Source organism: Aotus nancymaae, unplaced genomic scaffold, assembly GCF_030222135.1.
Source record: "Aotus nancymaae isolate 86718 unplaced genomic scaffold, 86718_ANA_hifiasm-v0.15.2.pri h1tg000020l, whole genome shotgun sequence".
Classification (NCBI taxonomy): domain Eukaryota; kingdom Metazoa; phylum Chordata; class Mammalia; order Primates; family Aotidae; genus Aotus; species Aotus nancymaae.
Genome location: NW_026988432.1, coordinates 57,015,272 through 57,035,050, shown reverse-complemented (window position 1 = coordinate 57,035,050; position 19,779 = coordinate 57,015,272). Strand labels below are relative to the sequence as shown.

Below are 19,779 nucleotides of genomic sequence, written 5' to 3'. Positions count from 1 at the left end.
CCTCCTTCTTATTCAAGGGGCAGTTCCTCTTATATTTCCTCCTTTACATTGAGTGTTTTCCTTTATTGTCCTGTGTTAAAACCTGGCACTGCAGTGAGACCACTAGCCAAACAATTCATGGGGACCTTCCTAAATGCTACCTACAATAAGCAAAAGCAGACAGGCCCACAAGACTAGCAGGCACCAGCCAAGAAGGAAATTCTGAACAGAACTCTGTCTAGTGACATACTTGCTTCTAGTCTAGAATATGGTAAAAGAACACAGGTTTAGGAATTAGGACTTTAGTGTGAGAGTGTCCAAGTAAATTCTCATGGAAGTGCAAATTATTTATCACTCTGGGCACCAATTTTCTCATTTGTAAACAGAGATAACAGTTATTTTCCAACTTTACAAAGTGGAGATGATTAAATATCTTAGAGCATTTGAAAAATAGAAGACACCACACAAATAAAATGTGGAAGTATATGGTATTTCCATGCAGCACATTAATACAAGCATAACAATGGGACTTATAGGAAATTCAATCAGGGTCCAGGAACTGTGCATTTGCAAGTCCTTTCTATGCAAGAAGATCCTGATGACTACAGGAAATAAGATTGAGAACAGGTTCTAAGGAAATTTGCTCTTTTCTCTCTAATCATTATAGCATGACATTTTGTTTACAGGTTTGGTTTTCAGCTCAGTTGATTGCAGGCTTCTCTGCAAAGGCTTTGCTGCCAGGATGAAAGCAAAAGGTACATACTATACTTCCAAATTGGAAATATGAGGCTTAAGCTAATTGTCAAGGGCAATAAAGAGATCCCAAAGAGCAACACTTAAAGTTTTTAGTTTGAGGTATCTAGTTTAGGATAGGCTTTTTGTGATAAGCAAAGTTTAAAATGGTTCTCTGCCCTACCCCACTTCAAGATTTCCTGCCCTAATCTTTGAGACTGTGAATATAATGAGATATCATGCCTACTATTATGAATGTGCTTAATATTGCTAATCAGTTGACTTTGAGTTAGTCAAAAGAAAGTTAATCAGGCCCAAGCAGGCCTAATCTAATCAATTACTTGTGCCCTTTAAATGCAGAGAATTTGCTCTGATGGGCAGCAAAAGAGGAAGTCAGAGAGATTCCAAGTAAAAGATAGATTCAACATGGCCCTGCTATCTTAGAAGGTGGAGGGGTCATGTGGCAAGACATGTAGGTGGCCTCTAGAATCTGAGAGTGGCCTCAGCCGATAGCAAGCAAGGAAGCTTCTATTTCCATCTTACAACTGCAAGGAACTGAATCTTGCCAATAACCAGAAGGAGCTTAGAAGTGAATTCTTCCCCAGGTCTTCTAGGTAAGAGCCCCTCCTGGCCAATAACTTGATTTTGGCCTTGTAAGACCCCAAGGAGAGAATTTGGTTAAGCTTGCCTGCAATAACCTACAGAACTATGAGCTAATAAATGGGTGCTATTTTAAGCTACTAAGATTGTGGTTATTTTTACAAAGCAATAGAAAATTCATACACTATTGTCTACATTTATGTTTCTACATTACATTTATTCCTGTTTTGACTCCTTTGCTTTTACCACTGAAAACTGTATTCTGTCTTCCTTATAGTTGTGACTAGGAGTTCTTTTTCTACTGACTTTATCTCCCAATGATAGATGATACATCTGATATTGCATAGTAGGTATTTAAAATAATTATTTAAGAAACAGAAATTGTCTACAGCCATACCACCCTGAATGTGCCTGATCATGCATTCTTTCATTCTATAAACAGTCATTAAGTGCCTATTATGTGCACTAATGCACATATCTGGGAGTAGAATAATGAAACAAATATTGTCTTTGTTCTCATGGAGCTTGCATTCTGGCAGATAAAACAAGTAATTATCAAATAAACTATAACATCAGCCACTGTGAAGTGTAAGAAAGGATGATTGGTGCGGTCAGTGGCCAGCTACTGTTGGCTACAGCAAGGAATTCAGATTTAATGGAGAAGTTGTTGGAGGGCTTTGAGTAGAGGAGTAACCAGATTAGAATTTTATTGTAAAAGGATCACTTTGACTGCTTTGTAGATAATACATCCAACTGGGAGGTGGTGGGTGGGAAAGTAAAGTGGAAGAGGTGAGGGGAGGTGAGAGGGCTAGGTAAAGACAGGAGTCTGAAGGAGACATACTGGTGGCCAGTACTAGATGGGAGTGGTAAAGGTCATGGAAAGTGATTACATTTGGAATATATGTGAAGGCAGAAGAATATTACACTGAAAACTAATCTTCAGCTCTTGAATATATGTGGTTGAGGTGGCTCTTGAGTGATCAGCTCAACTCCTTTACTCCCCATTAATTGAGTACTCACCTTGCATACCAGATGGCATTCAGAATCCAATTTTGGTTGGCACATTTCATATATGATTTCACTTACTCCTTAAAATAGTCATATGAAGTGGATATCCTTAATCCTATTAATATTGTTCTACCTCATAGATATTCAGGGTTGTTTATAAACAGATAAAATTGTGTGTTTGCATGTGTGTTTACCAGCAGTTTGATGTTGAATCCTTTCTACAAGTTCTATTCTACTTGAAAAGTAACCACACTCTCTTTCTTTTAGAACTTTTTTTCTTTTGCATATGGTTCTTGATCTGGATGTCAGAGGCCAGAACCTGTCAAGAGCAGGCAATTATAGCTAAGTCCAGGGATCCTGGAATGGAATTTTTACTTTTGAATTTTCTTCTACATTTAGAACATACGGCCTGGAGAAAAGACTGTGCTAGCTCTGATCCCAGTTTCCATAAACATTGGCGTCTTTTCTGAGTGTGCCACTAGAGCAAGGAAGAGCATCCAGAGAGATTATTCTATATGATGCTGAGTCAGAGCACAGTCTCTGTAGTGTCACTAGTTGAAAGCAGAATGCTATTTTAGGTTTCCACCTCCGACACTTGATTTTGAAAGCTCTGTAACACATGCAAGTAATGGAGTACCTGATTGTCTAAAATGGTCTAAAACAATTAATTATTAATTCTTCACAATTCCTTTAAAATCGAGTTGTTTAAAATGGAAACTAAACCCAAATATGTAACATCGATTCTCCTGGCATACTTTTAGGAAGTGAAAAGGATAATTTCTGTTTGTTTGTTTTTTTGTTTTTTTTTTTTAAGCCTATGGCACCTGGTATTCCCCTGCAGTCTCCCATCCAAGTACTATCCAGACCCAACCCTGCTTAGCTTCCAAGATCAGGCACATTCAGGGTGGTATGGCTGTAGACAATTTCTGTTTCTTAAATAATTATTTTAAATACCTACTATGCATCAGTCTCGTGTCAGAAACTTAGGCCACCAAGATAAGTAAAACACAACCCAGTGCCTTCCCTCATGGACCTTTAACTCTAGTAGAATAAAACATCATTAAGCAAGTTCTAATACAAATAAGTCCATAGTTGCAAACTGAGAAATATTATGAAGAAAAAGCAACATAAATCTTACTTCCATATTAAGTATAAAAAAGACCTTGCTGCATGTGTATTTATTTATGTCCTGAGAAAATTTGGAGAAAAAATGAAATGAATTATGAAAAATATGCATACTCATAAACTTTCTGGGAGCTATTAATTAGGAAACATTTTAAAATAAACAAAATATTGTTATTTTTTCATTAACAAAGCACAGCATTAGCATTTGACCTTTTACAAATTCCACATGGTATTCCCACCCTACTGAGCTAGGATGGCACACAGCCTGCATCTCTTTATATAACTTCTGTATTTTTATGTCTTTATTCATTCATTTATTGTTCTATCAAGAAAACCTCTATTATCTTTTCCATAAAATTCCTAGCCTTTGCATAAATCTCAAAACTGTATGACAACAATCAAAATAACACTTGTCATTACATTCCTATGCTGTGCCAGGTATTATATATGTGTATGTATATTCTCATTTAATTTTTTTGGCAACTTGAAATGTAGGTACAGTTGACTCTTTGTATCTGTGGGTTCCACATCCATGGATTAAACGAACTAGGGATCAAAAATACTTGAAAAAAAATTGCTATTGTCCTTAACATGCATAGATTTTTCTTCTTGTCATTATCCCCTAAAAATACAATAATAACAACTATCTACATAGCATTATATTAGGTATTATAAGAATTCTAGAGATTATTTAAACTCTATGAGGAGGATGTGCACAGGTTTTATGCAAATATGATGCCATTTTATAAAAGGGACTTGAGCATGCTTGGATTTTGATATTTGAAGGAGGTCTTGGGACAAAACCCCCACAGATTATGAGGGATAACTATGTTAGCCTTATTTCATATGAGGAAGCAAGGCCCAGAGAAATTAGTAAGTTACTCAAGGCAATGCAGATACTTGTTATTTTAAATTCAAATCAGGCTGATCAGGTCCTAGGTCATGCATCTTTTCATTACACTATTATGGTAAGGACAATGACATATGTACAACAATAGTTACATTTCAAGGTGATGTGTGATGACTGCTATGTTCTGAAATTAGGATTATAGATTGGAAAGAGTGGCATTTTTAGCCAAAGTGGCTAAATAGAGGACACCATTTCCTCTATTTACCAGTTCCCAGATCTGCCACACTTTCTCTTTTTGAGGTCTCTGCCTAGTACATCATCATATCCCTCTCCTTTATCCAAACACATTGAGGGTCCTTATAAATGGAGGAGAAGAGATTATTGCTGTCTTGAAAAGTGTTCTCCACTAAAGGTTTTATTAGGAGTATAGGAGACAGATTTGTAGTCTAATGTACTTACTTCACTTTTCATTCCAGTTTTCATAAGAGATACTCAATTTATGATTCAAGGCTGTTTCAGTGTATCAAATAGGTATGTAATATCATTTTCCTGCTTTTAGCAGTAATGGCATATTTAATGTCTCCACTCTGAATTTCTTTGTTGATTTAGAAGGCTCATGAAGGCCCATCTGGTAGCATCTTGTGAGCCAGTGCCAGCTGGTGAGGCAAATGGCAATGTGAGCTCAAACTGCATCTCCCCAGCCTTGTATCCAATTTGGATCACTTTTTGGTATGTGCCACGCAAATTTGCACTCAAGTCTGCATTTTAGGCACATAAGTTTAAGAACTATGATTAGAGTGGAGAAAAAAAGATGATAAATTATATGAATACACTATAATTTTGCAGAGCTTTTTAAAAAACTCCTATTTTAAGAAATGTTTAAACCAGAGTTGTCGAACTTAAAGCCACTGTTAATTTCCCCAACATCCTTATGATTGCTCCTACGTTTCTTACCCTTCCTCAGAGTCCTGTGGTTTCCTAAATAATGCATATGTGTTCCAAGACATAACATGAGTATTGAATGTTTTAATCTGAGGGCTTGAATCAGAACCTGTTACCCAGAGTCGATCTTGGGCAAGTCACTTGTGTTCTGAGAGTATCATTTCTCTCACTGGAAAAATGGTAGCTAAGTTGACCTTTGCTATTCACTTCCTAGGGTTTTAAAAAGAAAACATGTTCATATATCCAAAGAGTGTTTTATGGCAAACAAGAGCTATCTTTTCCGGAAGAGAGTCTCCTTAGATTAGCAAAGAGGCGTCAAGGATTTGTAAACTGGCAGAGCTGCTGAAACACTATAGGCTTGAATTCTGACACTGATTCTATGGGAGTGGTGAGTAAGGTAACTACCTTGACCTTATATGCTTACATTTATCTAAATCTTATAGTTGTGAATCCCACTTAAGGACATTAATAATAATGGTTGAATTTTATACTTTTAAAGAAAATAATATGATTGTCTTAGACTGTTCTGGTTGCTTTAACAAAATACCACCCAGTTCAAAATACCAGATGGCTTATAAACAAGAAATTTATTACTTACAATTCTGGAGAATGGGAAATCCAAGATCAAGGCACCAGCAGATTCAAGATCCAGGCACCTGCAGATCTAGTGTCCAGTGAGGGCCTGCTTCCTCATTCACAGATGGCCTGTCTTCTTACTTTGTCTTTACCTGGTAGAAAGAGTGAGGGAGCTCTTGGATCTCTTTTATAAGGGCATTAATTCCATTCAGAGTATTGCTGTCTTTAGAAGCGTTCTCCACTAAAGAGTTTTATTAGGAGTGTAGGAGACAGATCTGTAGTCTAATGGACTTTCACTTCTTATTTTGGTTTTTATAAGAGATGCTAAATTTATGATTCAAAGCTGCCTAATCACCTCCCAAAGGCCCCACCTCCTAATACCATCACACAATGGGTTAAAATTTCAACATATGAATTTTGGGAAGACACATTCAGTCCATTGCACTATGATGGTCATACAAAATATTTCCAGTTTTCTTTCTGGAAACATGGTAAGATTGCACTCCTTCCCCCTCTCCTCTTTGGATAAAGGAATGTGAGTAGAAGTGACTTACATCACTATTAGTGAAAGTTTTAAGAAGCTGTGTCTATTTGCCACTTTTCTCTTCCACAGTTAGGCAAATTTGGAATGATGGCTACTTATCAGCCTGTGAATATAGAGGCCTAAATTAAAGCTTCTAGCCAATTCATGATATGTATGTAGAAGGAATAAAAAATCAACTCCCATGTAATAAGCATTTAGACGTTGGCTCTCTTTAAAAATATATTTATTGTGCTAAGAACACCTAACCTGAGGTCTATCCTCTTAACAAATTTTTAATTGTACAATACAGTATTGTTAGCTGTAGGTACAATGTTGTATAGCAGATCTCTAGAATGTATTCATCTTGTATAAATGAGATTCTGTGCCCACTGATTAGCAACTGTTTCTCTCTCCCTATAAGTCCCTGGCAAGCCACATTGTCTTCTGTGATTCTACATTTGACTAGTTTAGGTATTTCCTGTAAGTGAACTCATGTGGCATTTGTCCTTCTGTTACTAGCTTATTTTACTCAGTATAATGTCTTCAAGGTTCATCAATGTTGTTGCATTTTGCAGAATTTTCTTCTTTTTTAAGGCTAAATAATAATCATTATATGTATATATCTCATTTTCTTTATTTATTCATTCATCTTTCCATGAACATTTAGGTTGTTTCTACTTCTCGGCTAATGTGAATAGTACTGAAATGAACATGGGAGTAACATCTCTTTGAGATCCTGAATTTAATTCATTTGAATAAATATCCTGAAGTGGGATTGCTGGATCATATACTAATTCTATATTTAATTATACATATATAATTAGCATATATATAGGCTAATACAGTTACGAGGCCAAGAAGTCCCAGCTATGGATAACCAGGAAAGATGGTGTTATAATACAGTCTGAGACGAAAGACCTGAGAATTGGGAGGCCAATGGTATAAATCCCAATATGAGTCCTAAAGCGCCTGAACCAGAAGAATATATGTCAGGCAGAAGAAGATGTTTATCCTGGCTCAAGCACAGAAAAGAAATTTGCCTTTCCTCCACCTTTTTGTTCTATCCTCAATGGATTGGATGATGCCCACCCACATTGGTGAGGGCAATCTTCCTTGCTCAGTCTACTGATTCACATTCTAATCTCTTCTTAAGACACTTTCACACATACATACTTAGAAATAATGTTTTACCAGCTATCTGGGTATCTTTTGGCCTAGTCAAGTTGACATGAAATATTAACCATTTACATGCCATTCTGGTTTTTGATACCAACTGCTCCATTTAATATTCCCACCAACAGTGTACAGGGGTTCTCATTTCCCCACATCTTCACCAACAATTGAACAAATGTCCCTTTTTTTTATAATCCCTATCCTGAGAGGTGTGGGGTAATATCTCACTATGGTTAGTAACATTGAGCATCTTTTCTTATGAGTTTTGGTCACTTGCATGTCCTCTTTAAAGAAATGTGTATTCAAGTCTTTAGCTCATTTTAAAATCAAGTTGTTAGTTTTCTTGCTAATAAGTTGTTTAAGTTTCTTGTATATTTTGGAAATTAACCCCTTATCAGACATATGGCTTGAAATATTTTCTCCCACTCCATAAATTGCCTTTTCATTTTGTTGATTATTTTACTTGCTGTGAAAGAGCTTTTTAGTTTAATATAGTCCTGTTTGTCTACTTTTGCAATTTTTTCCTTTTCATTTCATATCCATAAAAGCACTGGCAAGACCAATGTCATAAAGTTTTTAATATTTTCTTCTATAAGTTTTATAGTTTTAGGCATTATGCTTAAATCACTAATCCATTTGGGTTGATTTTTTGTGTGTGTATGTTGTAAGATTAAGACCCAGTTTCTTATTTTTTACATGTGGATATTCAATTTTCCTACCACCATTTGTTGAAGAGATTATCTTTCCCATTGTATGTTCTTGACACCTTTGCTGAAGATCAGTTAACCCTATATGCATGATATATAATTTGGCTGTATCTCCACCTAAATGTCATCTTGAATTGTAGCTCCCATCATTCCCATGTGTCATGGTAGGGACCTATGGGAAGTAATTGAATCATGGGGGTGGGCCTTTCCTGTGCTGTTGCTGTGAAAGTAAATAAATCTCATGAGATCTGATAGATTTATAAAGGGGAGTTCCCCTGAACAAACTCTTGCCTGTTGCCATGTAAGACGTATCTTGCTTCCCCTTCACCTTCTGCCATGATTGTGAGGCCTCCCCAGCCATATGAAAATATGAGTCAATTAAACTTCTTTCTTTTATAAATTACCCAGTCTTGGTATGTCTTTATTAGCAGCATGAGAACAGACTAATACACATGAGTTTATTTCTGAGCTCTTTATTATGTTCCATTAGTCTCTGTCTTTTTTATGCGTTATAATTTTTCTACTGTATATTTGTAACATATTTTGAAAACAGAAAGTGTATAACACTTTATATGCCTCCAGCTTTGTGGTTCTATGTGAATTGTAGGATTGTCTTTTCTGTTAATATTAAAAAATAGGCACTGAGATTTTGATAGGGATTACACTGAATCTATAGATCACCATAGGAAATATGGATATTTTAATAATATTCATTCTTCTAATCCATGCAAACAAGATGTCTTTCCATTTATCTGTGTCTTCTTTAATTGTCTTCCTCAGTGTTTTATAGTTTCAGTGTGAAAGTGTCACTTTTTTGGTTAAGCTTATTTGTAACTATTTGATTCCTTTTGTTGCTAGTAATAAGTGGGATTGAATTCTCATTTATGGATAGTTGTTTGTGTACAGAAATGCCACTGATTTTGTGTTAATTTTGTATCCTGCAACTCACAAAATTTATTTAATCTAATATTTTTTGGTTGAGTTGTTAGGGTTTTCTCTATATATATTATTCTGTCATCTTCAAATAGAGATAATTTTACTTCTTCCTTTCCAACTTGGATGATTTTATTTCTTTTTTAATTGTTTTGGCTAGGACTTCTGGTCCTATGTTAAATAGAAATGGCAAAAGTGGGCATCCTTGCCTTTTTATTGACCTTAAAGGTCCAGTGTTCAAGTTTTCACTATTGAGCAGAATGTTAACAGAGGGCTTTTCATAGGTAGCCTTCAATATGTTGAGGTTCTTTCCTTCTGTTCCTAGTTTGTTGAGAATTTTTATCATAAAAATGTGTAGACTTTTATCAAATTCTTTTTTATGTCTTTTGAGATGATCATACGGCTTTTTTCATCTTTCATTCTTTTAATGTGATGTATCACAGTTGTTGATTTGCATATGTTGAATCATCCTTGCATCCTGGGGATAAATCTCCCTTGGTCATGGTGAAAGATTCTTTTAATATGTGGTTGAATTTGGTTTGCTAATATTTTGTTGATAATTTTTGCATCTATATTCATTAGAGATATTGACATGCAGTTTTCTTTTTCTGTGGTGCCTTTGTCTAGCTTTTTTATCAGGGTAATTCTGGCCTCATAAATAAGTTTGGAAGTGTTTCTTTCTCATCAATTTTTTGGAAGAGTTTGAGAAAGATTGGTATTAACTTTTCAAGTGTTGCATGCAATTCATCAGTGAGGTGTCTGGTCCTGAGGTTTTCTTCACTGGGAGATTTCTTGTTCCTGATTCAATATCTATACTAGTTATAGGCCTGTTCCCACTTTTTATTTCTTCATGATTCAGTCTTGGTAGGATGTATGTTTACAAGAATTTGTGCATTTCTTCCAGGTTTCCCAGGTTTCTGGTATATAATGGTTAATAGTAATCTCTTATAATCCTTTGCATTTTTGTGGTATCAGTTGTAATGTCTCTTTCTTTTCTGATTTAATGTGAGTTGTCTCTTTTTTTTTAGCTATTCTAGCTTAATATTTTCAATTTTATCTTCTCAAAAAACCAACTCTTAGTTTCATTGTTTTTTCTATTGTTATTCTGGGCTTCATTTCATTTATTCTGCTATGATCTTTATTATTTCCTTGCTTCTGCTGACTTTGGATTTAGTTTGCTCCTATTTTTCAATTTCCTTCAGATATAAAATGTGGTTGAGATCTTTCTTCTTTTTTAACATAGGCATTTATCACTGTAAATGTCCTTCTTAGTACTTCTTTTGCTGCATTCAGAAAGTTTTGTTATGTTCTATTAATATTTTTATTTGTTTCAAGATACATTCCATTTGTTTGGATTTTTTTGACCCATTGGTTGTTCAAACATGTATATTTAATTACCACATGGTTGCACCTTTTTTGGTTTCCCTGTTGTTATTGATTTCTAGTTTTATTATATTTTAGTTGAAAAGGTACTTGGTATTTTTTCAATATTATTAACTTTGTTAAAACTTTGTTACTTTACATGCTCTATCTTGAAAAATGTTCTGTATGCACTTGAGAAGAATGAATATTATTTTGCTGTTGAGTGGAATGTTTTGTAAAGATGTGTTAGGACCATTTGATCTGTGGTGTTGTATGCATCTACTGCTTCTTCGTTAGTTTACTATCTGGTTGCTTTTCTATCAATTATTGAAAGTAGAGTGCTAAAATCTCCTACTGTTATTGCAGTGTTATCTATCTTTCCCTTTGGTATTATCGATGCTTGTTTCATATATTTAAGTGCTCTCCTGTTGGATGCATATATATTTATAATTGTTATATCTTTCTAATGAAATCATCCTTTTATGATTAGATTATATTCTTGTTTCTTGTGACAATTTTGACTTGCTATCTATTTTATCAGCAAAGCCATGGCTGCCCTTTTTGGGTTACTATTTTCATGGAATATATTTTTTCATACATTTTTTTCAGCCTGTGTCCTTAAATATAAAGCGAGTTTCCTGTAGACAGCATATAGTTGGATCTTTAAAAAAAAAAAATCCCTCAGGCACTCTATGTCTTGATTGGGAAAGTGAATCTGTATACATTTTAAGGAAGTATTGATCAGGAAAGATTCACTATTGTCATTTTGTTACTTGCTTTCTATCTGCCTTGTAGTTGTCTATCTTTTTCTCTCTTATTGTCTTTGTGTTTCATTTATTTTTTAAAACTGATATGCTTTGCTTTCTTTCTCTTTTCTTTTGTGTCACCTATATAGGTATTTTCTTTATGGTTGACATGGGGCTTACACAAAATATCTTATAACTGTCTATTTTAAGCTGTGAAAAACTTATGTTCAGTTGCTTATAAAAACTATACTTAAACTTATCCCCTCACATTTTATCTTATTGGTGCCACAATTTATGTCTATTTATATTCTCTTTTAATATTTTTAGAATATATTTACTTCTAATACTTTTGTGTTTTAACTTTTATACTAGAATGAAAAGTGATTTACCATTATTACAGTAATACAGCATTCTGTATTTGTCTTTATATTTACCTTGACAAAGGTGTTTTATATTTTCTTATGCCATTGTGTTGTTGTTTTGCATCCTTTCATTTTAATTGAAGAACTCACTTCAGCATTTATTGCAAGGCTGGTCTAATGATGATGAACTTCCTTAGCTTTTGTTTATTTAGCAGAGTCTTTATCTCTCCATTTTTGAAAGACAGCTTTGCCAGGTAGAATACTCTTGGTTGACAATGTTGGAGGTTTTTTCTTCATCAGTTTGACTATTTCATCTCCCTGTCTTCTGGCCTGCAAGGTTTCTGCTAAGAAATCCACTGATAGTCTCAACAGAGTTCCCTTATATGTGACAAGTTGCTTCTCCATTGTTGCATTCAAAATTCCCTTTTGGCCTTGACTTTTGACAACTTGATTATATTATGTCTTTTTGTGGATTTTTTTTGATTCATCTTATTTGGGTTTCTTTGGGCTTCCTGAATCTGGATGCTCATCTTCCTCTCCAGATTAGAGATTTCTGCCAGTATTTCCTCAAATAAGATTTCTGACACTTTCTCTCTTTCTTCTCCTTCTGAGACTCTCATTATATGTATATTGATTCACTTGATAGTGGCCCATAAATCCTTTAAGCTTCCTTTACTCTTCATTTTTTTTTTCCTCTGGTGACCCAACAATTTTCAATGACCTCTCTGTGTTTTCTATCCTTTCTTCTGCTTTATCTATGCTTCTGTTAAATCCCTCTAGCAAATTATTCACCTCAATTTTTGTATTGTTCAGTTCCACATCTATTTGCTACTTTTTAATATTTTATATTCTTGCTGAAATTCTCACTTTATTCATGGATTGTTCTCCTGACCTTGAAGAACATCTTTATAGTGGTTATTTTGAATCTCTGTCAAGTGAATTACATATCTCTTTTCACTATGGTTGTTTCTTGATATTTATCTTGCTCCTTCTGTTGAAACACTTTTTAAAATTTCTTCATTTTCCTTGATGACCTGTGTTGGTGTCTGCACAACAGACAAAAGAGCTACCTCTTCCAGTCTTCACAGACTAGACTCTTCCAATAGAGGTTCCTCACCAATCAACTCACCCAGTAATTCTCAGACTTTCGTCCTTGTCCAACTTGATTTCTTTGTTCCTAGTGCCTCTCAGACATTTAGGACAGGCCAGGTTCCATCAGTGCTCTGAGACAAGTGAAACTGAAGCCAGTTTTTTGGGAAGCCTTCAGAAAACTTGGATTGTATGTTCTGCCCACCTCTTTTCCTCCCCAAGGAGAAAATGGAATCTATGACTTTATGTCTGTTCACTGTGTGCTGAACATGGATTAGGGGGTGGTATGGCAACTAGTTGCATGCTAGATCAAACCATCATATTTGTTCACACAGGCCCCCATGTGATTAGAGTTGACCAGATCCCATCAGTATTCTGGGACAAGCAAGACAGCCAATATTTTGGAAAACTCTCATAAAAGTTAGGGCATTGGGCATGTGGTTCAACATTTCCCTCCCCAGGAAGATGAGACATGGCATTTTTTATCTACTTGCTCTATAATGAGCTGGGAAGAGGGTCTGTGGTGACTGCCAGTCCAAAGAGCCATCTTTGTTTTCAGTCACTCCTGAATGGTTAGATTCTGCCAGGTCTCTTCAATGCTTCAAGACAGGAAGAAGAGAAGCCAGTCCTTTGAGGAGTTTTTTTCTTGATCATATGGCACTGTGCTGGGGGTTAGGGATTCTTGTAATAGGGTGTCTTGGAATTTGCCTACCAGCTTTTTTGTGTCTGGTTTTGTAGTTTCCCAGGGTGAAGAAGCCTTTCAACTGGTTTATGGTTTCTCACAAGGAAATTTTTTTGTAAATTGTTATTCAAATGGTGTGTTCTTAGAGAGAAGGAGGATCCAAAACTTCCTATTCTGCCATTTTGTTGAAGTCACTCTACTACTTCCTCTCCATTAAAAAATAAAAAATCATTGCGAGGGGGGAGAGATCCAAGATGGCTGATCACTAGCAGCTCGGGCTCATAGCTCCCAGTGAAAGCGCAGAGAACAAGAGGACGCCACACTTCCAGATGAATTTTTGTTGCTCACGGACCAAGAGATTCCCAGTGGAGGAGCCCCATGGGTCCCCAGGGCAACTCTTGTGGCTGGCGCAGCAGTTTTGCTGGTGCCTCAGCGCAGCAGTTCTTGGTGCAGAGTCCGGAGATTCCCGGGCAGAAAAGCACCATCAATCTTAACACCGCTGTTTTGGCCGGCGCAGTGGATTGCTCAGATTTCGGCGCTGGGAATCAACAAGTTGGACATCCGCTCAGAGACCTAGTTAGAAAGTCGGTAATTACAAAGATGACAGAGGGATAAATATATAATGAAGGGAAGAAACCAGCCTAAAAAGGCAGAGAATACTCAAAATCAGAATGCCTCTCCCTCTACAGGGGACTGCAGTTCCTCATCAGCAACGGAACAAGGCTTAATGGAGAATGAGTCTGTTCCATTATCAGAAGCAGGTTTCAAAAGGTGGGTGATAAGAACCTTCTGTGAATTAAAAGAACTTGTTCTAACCCAATGCAAAGAAACTAAGAACCTTGAAAAAAGGTTTGACGAAATGCTAACGAGAATGGACAATTTAGAGAGGAATATAAGTGAATTGATGGAGCTGAAAAACACAACACGAGAACTTCACGAAGTATGGACAAGTTTAAACAGTCGAATTGATCAAGCAGAAGAAAGGATATCAGATGTGGAGGACCAACTTAGTGAAATGGAACGAGAAGACAAGATTGGAGAAAAAAGGATAAAAAGGAATGAGCAAAATCTCCAGGAAATATGGGACTATGTGAAAAGACCTAATTTACGTTTGATAGGTGTACCTGAATGTGACGAAGAGAATGAATCCAAGTTGGAAAATACTCTTCAGGATATCATTCAGGAAAACTTTCCCAACCTAGCAAGGCAGGGTAATATTCAACCCTAGGTAATACAGAGAACACCACAAAGATATTCTTCAAGAAGACCAACCCCAAGGCACACAATCATCAGATTTATTAGGGTTGAAATGAAGGAGAAAATACTAAGGGCAGCCAGAGAGAAAGGGCAGGTTACCCACAAAGGGAAACCTATCAGACTTACAGCAGATCTCTCAGCAGAAACCCTACAAGCCAGAAAGGAGTGGGGACCAATATTTAACATCCTTAAAGAAAAGAACTTTCAACCCAGAATTTCATATCCAGCCAAACTAAGCTTTACAAGTGAAGGAAAAATTAAATCTTTTGTGAACAAACAAGTACTTAGAGACTTCACCACCACCAGGCCTGCTTTACAAGAGTTTCTGAAAGAAGCACTATACATACAAAGGAACAACCAATATCAGCTTTTCCAAAAATATATCAAAAAGCAAAAAGCATCAACACAATGAAAAATTTACACCAACTAATGGGCAAAACAGCCAGCTAGCATTAAATGGCAGTATTAAACTCATATGTATTCAAATTGGATAAAAAGCCAAAACCCATCGGTATGCTGCATCCAGACCCATCTCACATGCAACAATACACAAAGACTCAAAACAAAGAGAAGGAGGAAGATTTACCAACCAGAGAGTAAAAATAAACAAATAAATAAAAAGCAGGAGATGCAATTCTCGCCTCTGATAAAATAGACTTTAAAGCAACAAAGATCAAAAGAGGCAAAGAAGGACATTACATAATGGCAAAAGGATCAATGTAACAAGAAGAGCTAATGATTCTATAGATCAACGAGACAGAAAATTAACAAGGACATCCAGGACTTGAACTCAGACCCGGAACAAGTAAACTTAATTAACATTTATAGAACTCTCCACTTCAAATACACAAAACATACATTACCACCTCACACCTGTTCCAAAAGTGACTACATAATTGGAAGTAAATCACTCCTCAGTAATTGCATAGCATTTCATAAGTTTAAATGAAATATTGGTTGGCTGCTTGTTTGTTATTTTCTCCCCTCATTCCTTCCTGTCTACATCATTAAGTATAATTATTGGTATAAAAGAGCTTTTCAATACCCATTACTAAAATGCATTCTAGCCTGGGCAAGAAAGCAATACTCACATTCTCTCTCTTTCTCTTCCTTTGTCTTCCTTTTCTTCATTCTTTTTTTTTCTTTCTTTCTTCCTTTTTTTAAAAAATAAATAAATAAATAAATAAATAAAGATACTCCCAAACAAAAATGGCCACAATTATAAGGAATTTTTTTCTATAATTATAATTGATGATTTTTAATACACTTCTAACAGAAACCAATAAAGCCAGAACAATAACAAAAAAAAAAAGAGTTGAGGAAATCGATGTCATGGATAACAAATATAATTGTCTTAATCTAACAGATTAGCCAACAAATAATACATATACTTTCTATCAAAGAACACATAGAACTTCTACAAAAAGTGAACATGCACTTGGCCACAAATAAGTCTCAATACATTTAAAAAACTTAGTATCTTATCAGTTCTCTAATCATAATGCAATTTAAAATAAACTAGGCCATGCATGGTGGCTCATGCCTATAATCTAAATCAGAATAATAATACTTTGGGAGGCCAAGGCAGGCAGATCATTTGAGTCCAGGAGTTAAAGACCAGCCTGGGCAACATGGCGAAACACCCTCTCTAAAAAAAAAAAAAAAAAAAAAATCATTGCTTATTCTAGATAAAACAGACAATACTACCAGAAGCAAGTATTGTAACCCAATCCTAAAATATGAGACACTGGATCAGAAAAGAAGTTCCCAAAGCATGGTGCTGGACCCCTGGGAGTTTCTGATACCCTACCAGTGGCTCTACAAGGTCAAAACCATTTTTATATTAAGATTCTGTTTACTTTTTTCAATTCTCAGTCTCTTCAAAATATACAGTGGAGCTTTCCAGAGGCTATATAACATATGATCTTACAGCAGATTGAATGCAGAAGCAGATGGAGGCTTTGCTGACTTTTATTTAGATATTAAGGAATTTACAAAAAGAACTAAAATTGAGTATTCTATGAGTCTTCAGTTAATAATGCAGACAAAGGCACTATATGCAGAGACAGCAAACCCACGATGGGTTCCTCACACATGGGGTGGCTAAGGAAAGAGGCTGGCCAACACCCATCAAATGAAGCATTCTATTCACATGGTCATTAAGAGCCTCCTTTGCTATGACTGCTCTAGTTGGGTATTAACATGAGATACAAAGATCTGTGCACTCAGTGCCTAAAAGGCTGGGCACTAGGGTCAGACCACCTGTGTCTGAATTTTGAAAGATGCCTCTCATGAGCTGTATGACCTTAGTATTTTCCTTATTTTCTCCAAAACTCAGTTGTTTGAACTATAAAATCCAGTTAAAAAAATTATGAAAATATTTGGCCTTTTTCCCTAGCTTCTAGGAGGTAGTCTCTAAATGTTTGTACTAGATATTGGTGTGAGAACAAGCTTATTTCTTAGGCTTGTTGTGAGGATCAAATGATATGGTAAACATAAGTTGCTTAGAATAATGCCTGGCATTTATAAGTAGCTACTATATAAGTACTATATGCTATTATTTTGCCTGAATGTCTGTAATACCCCAGTCACCCTATTAGGGGTGGTAGCAAAATGCTTGTGAAATAGGTTTTCTTTTGTCAGTAATGTCTCCTGAATGGGTAACCAAACTTACTGTTTGTAATTATTGAATAATCTTGTTTCATTTAATAAAAGCACTCTAAAATTCTTGATATGATTTTTTTCTATAACTTTTCTATATTTTTCATGTTATTGTAATTTTCCAACACATTGTAGACAGAGGTCACACTATGGACAAAAGTCAAGCTCCAATACTACAATTATATGCTTAGCCTATATTCTGGACGATCCTGCTCAGGATTTTGTCTGTGAAGTGAGAGATATTTAGAAACATTGGAAATTGTATAATTAACTTTTTACCTTTCATTTGAAATTGTCTATAAAGGTTATGTTCTAATCCAATAATTGTATGCTTTTGAGCCCCATGACAAATCTACAAGTTAACAAACTTTCTTCAATGTGATTTATCCTTTTGCAAGTTAATGCTTCATATTGCTTATAAATCTTTAGTTTTTATTTACCTTTTTCCCTTACAAATTCAACTTTTGATTTTTAACAAAATTTAACATAACCTCTAGAATTTTGAACTTTTGAGTTTTTTCTTTCCTTTTTTTCTAGGTTGTATACCTATCTAGACTTTATAATTGTCTGGAACTTCAGGCTGGGGAAAAGTTTAAGAGATGGATGCCTATGTGGAGGTATTTTAACATTAATAAACTGTCTAGTAAGGAAATTTGGCCTTTTTCCCTGGCTCCTAGGAGGTAGTCTTTAAATGTTTGTACCAGATGTTGGTGTGAGAGTGCATAACATTGTAGCTTACCAATTACAATGTGCATGAGGAGGGGAGGGAAGAAGACTGCTGCTTTATAATTCCCAAGAATCAGAAATAATTATACTAACATTCTTTAAGTTTGCTTTATTAAAAATAAACTATAGATCAATAACCTCACTATGCCAATAACTAAAAACTTTTTCTCCTAGCACATGAAGAATACATCAAGATACATTATTTTAAAAACTAAAGGAATGTAAAGACTATCACAACCAGCACATTTTGTCTTGCTGTCGAGACCAAAAAAAAAAAAAAAAAGCCAACTTCAAAGAAATTTTAACTACATGGTTTTTAGATGTAGCAGACATTGACTTGTGCTAAGAGAGCAACTAAAGTATTACTGCTTTATTTCTAAAAATATTAAATCTGTAACACATACTCAATGGTTTAATCCCTAATAGTGACTAATCATGTAAATGTGCTTTTTTATTCATTTTAGTAAAGAATTATTTTTCAAAGTTTTCATTCTGTTAGTGAACTTACAGACTCATATGAGTATTAGGTATTATTTTAAAGGTTATATAAAAAGTTCAATCCGAGTGATGATGAATGCCAACCACTCTGATGTTGGAAAAAAATAAATAAATTAAAAATTAAAAACTTTTAAAAAAAGTTCAATCTATTTGGGTTCACTGTAAATGTATAAGTGTGATTTTATAACATTAATATAATTATTGATTAGTATCCTAAACTTTTCTTGTTATTCCTAATGTTTTTGAATACAGTGGTTTTACTAATGTTTGGCCTCTACATTTTCTGACTGGCAAAAAGAATCTGTATAAATTTTAAGTTTTAGTTTTAAAAACAAAATATAAATTTTTTAAAAATGTATATGGACATATAATATAAACCAAACTACTCACTGTTGAATAGAAAAAGAAGAGAAAATATTTCCTTTTAATCACTATCTTCTTTATTATCTCATGTTTGTATCGATATTTACATTTTTTCAACACCCCTGCACATAAATGATTTTATTTGATATTCACGTTACCACATAAGAGAGGCAGGGCTGATGGTATCCTTATTTTTTAACCACAGTTTAAAGAGTGAATCACCTGGATGACAGTTAGCAGTTCAAGGCGAAAATTCAACTTTGTTCTTGCATTTCTCAGCACTGTTTCTAGATTACTATCCCACATCTTCTAAATACTTCAAAGCTAATAAACATTACTGAACATGATTTCCAAATTCTGGTTTCTGAATCCAGTGGCTTTTTGTGTACGCTTTCTTTTCATGTTTCCTTAGTTTGTGTTCTAATAAAATTAGTAAAATTCAGTTTGTAGGTATGAATCTATACTTGTTAACAGACATTAATACCTTTTCAAGATTATGTAATACTAAAATTAGAACTAAGAGTCCAAAATATGACAGTGAGTATATAAATCATGGAATACCCATTTAGAGATATATTACACAGCAATTAAAAATTATGTCTAACAACTTTTTAAAAATTCATGTGTGCTTTAGTTTGCATTGGCCTTTCTATGTGATGGGAAACTTGAATGTTAGTGAGACCAACTTCAGCATCCATTACTGGAAAATTGGTTAATGATTAATATTTAAGTTTAATATATTAAGGAGTTAAAACAATATGGTCACCTCAGCAGATGAAGAAAAATAATTTGATAAAATCCAATACCCCAAAAATATAAAACTCTCAAAACATTGGCAATAGAAAGGAGCTTCCTGAATTGATAATGAAGACTAATGACCCAGTA

The 19,779-nt window shown here is 34.9% G+C and overlaps 1 pseudogene; it reads right to left on the bottom strand.

The window, feature by feature from the left end:
- Positions 1 to 3,131: 3,131 nt before the first annotated feature.
- LOC135276202 (5S ribosomal RNA) lies at positions 3,132 to 3,240 on the bottom strand (annotated as a pseudogene).
- Between the last annotated feature and the right edge of the window lie 16,539 nt (positions 3,241 to 19,779).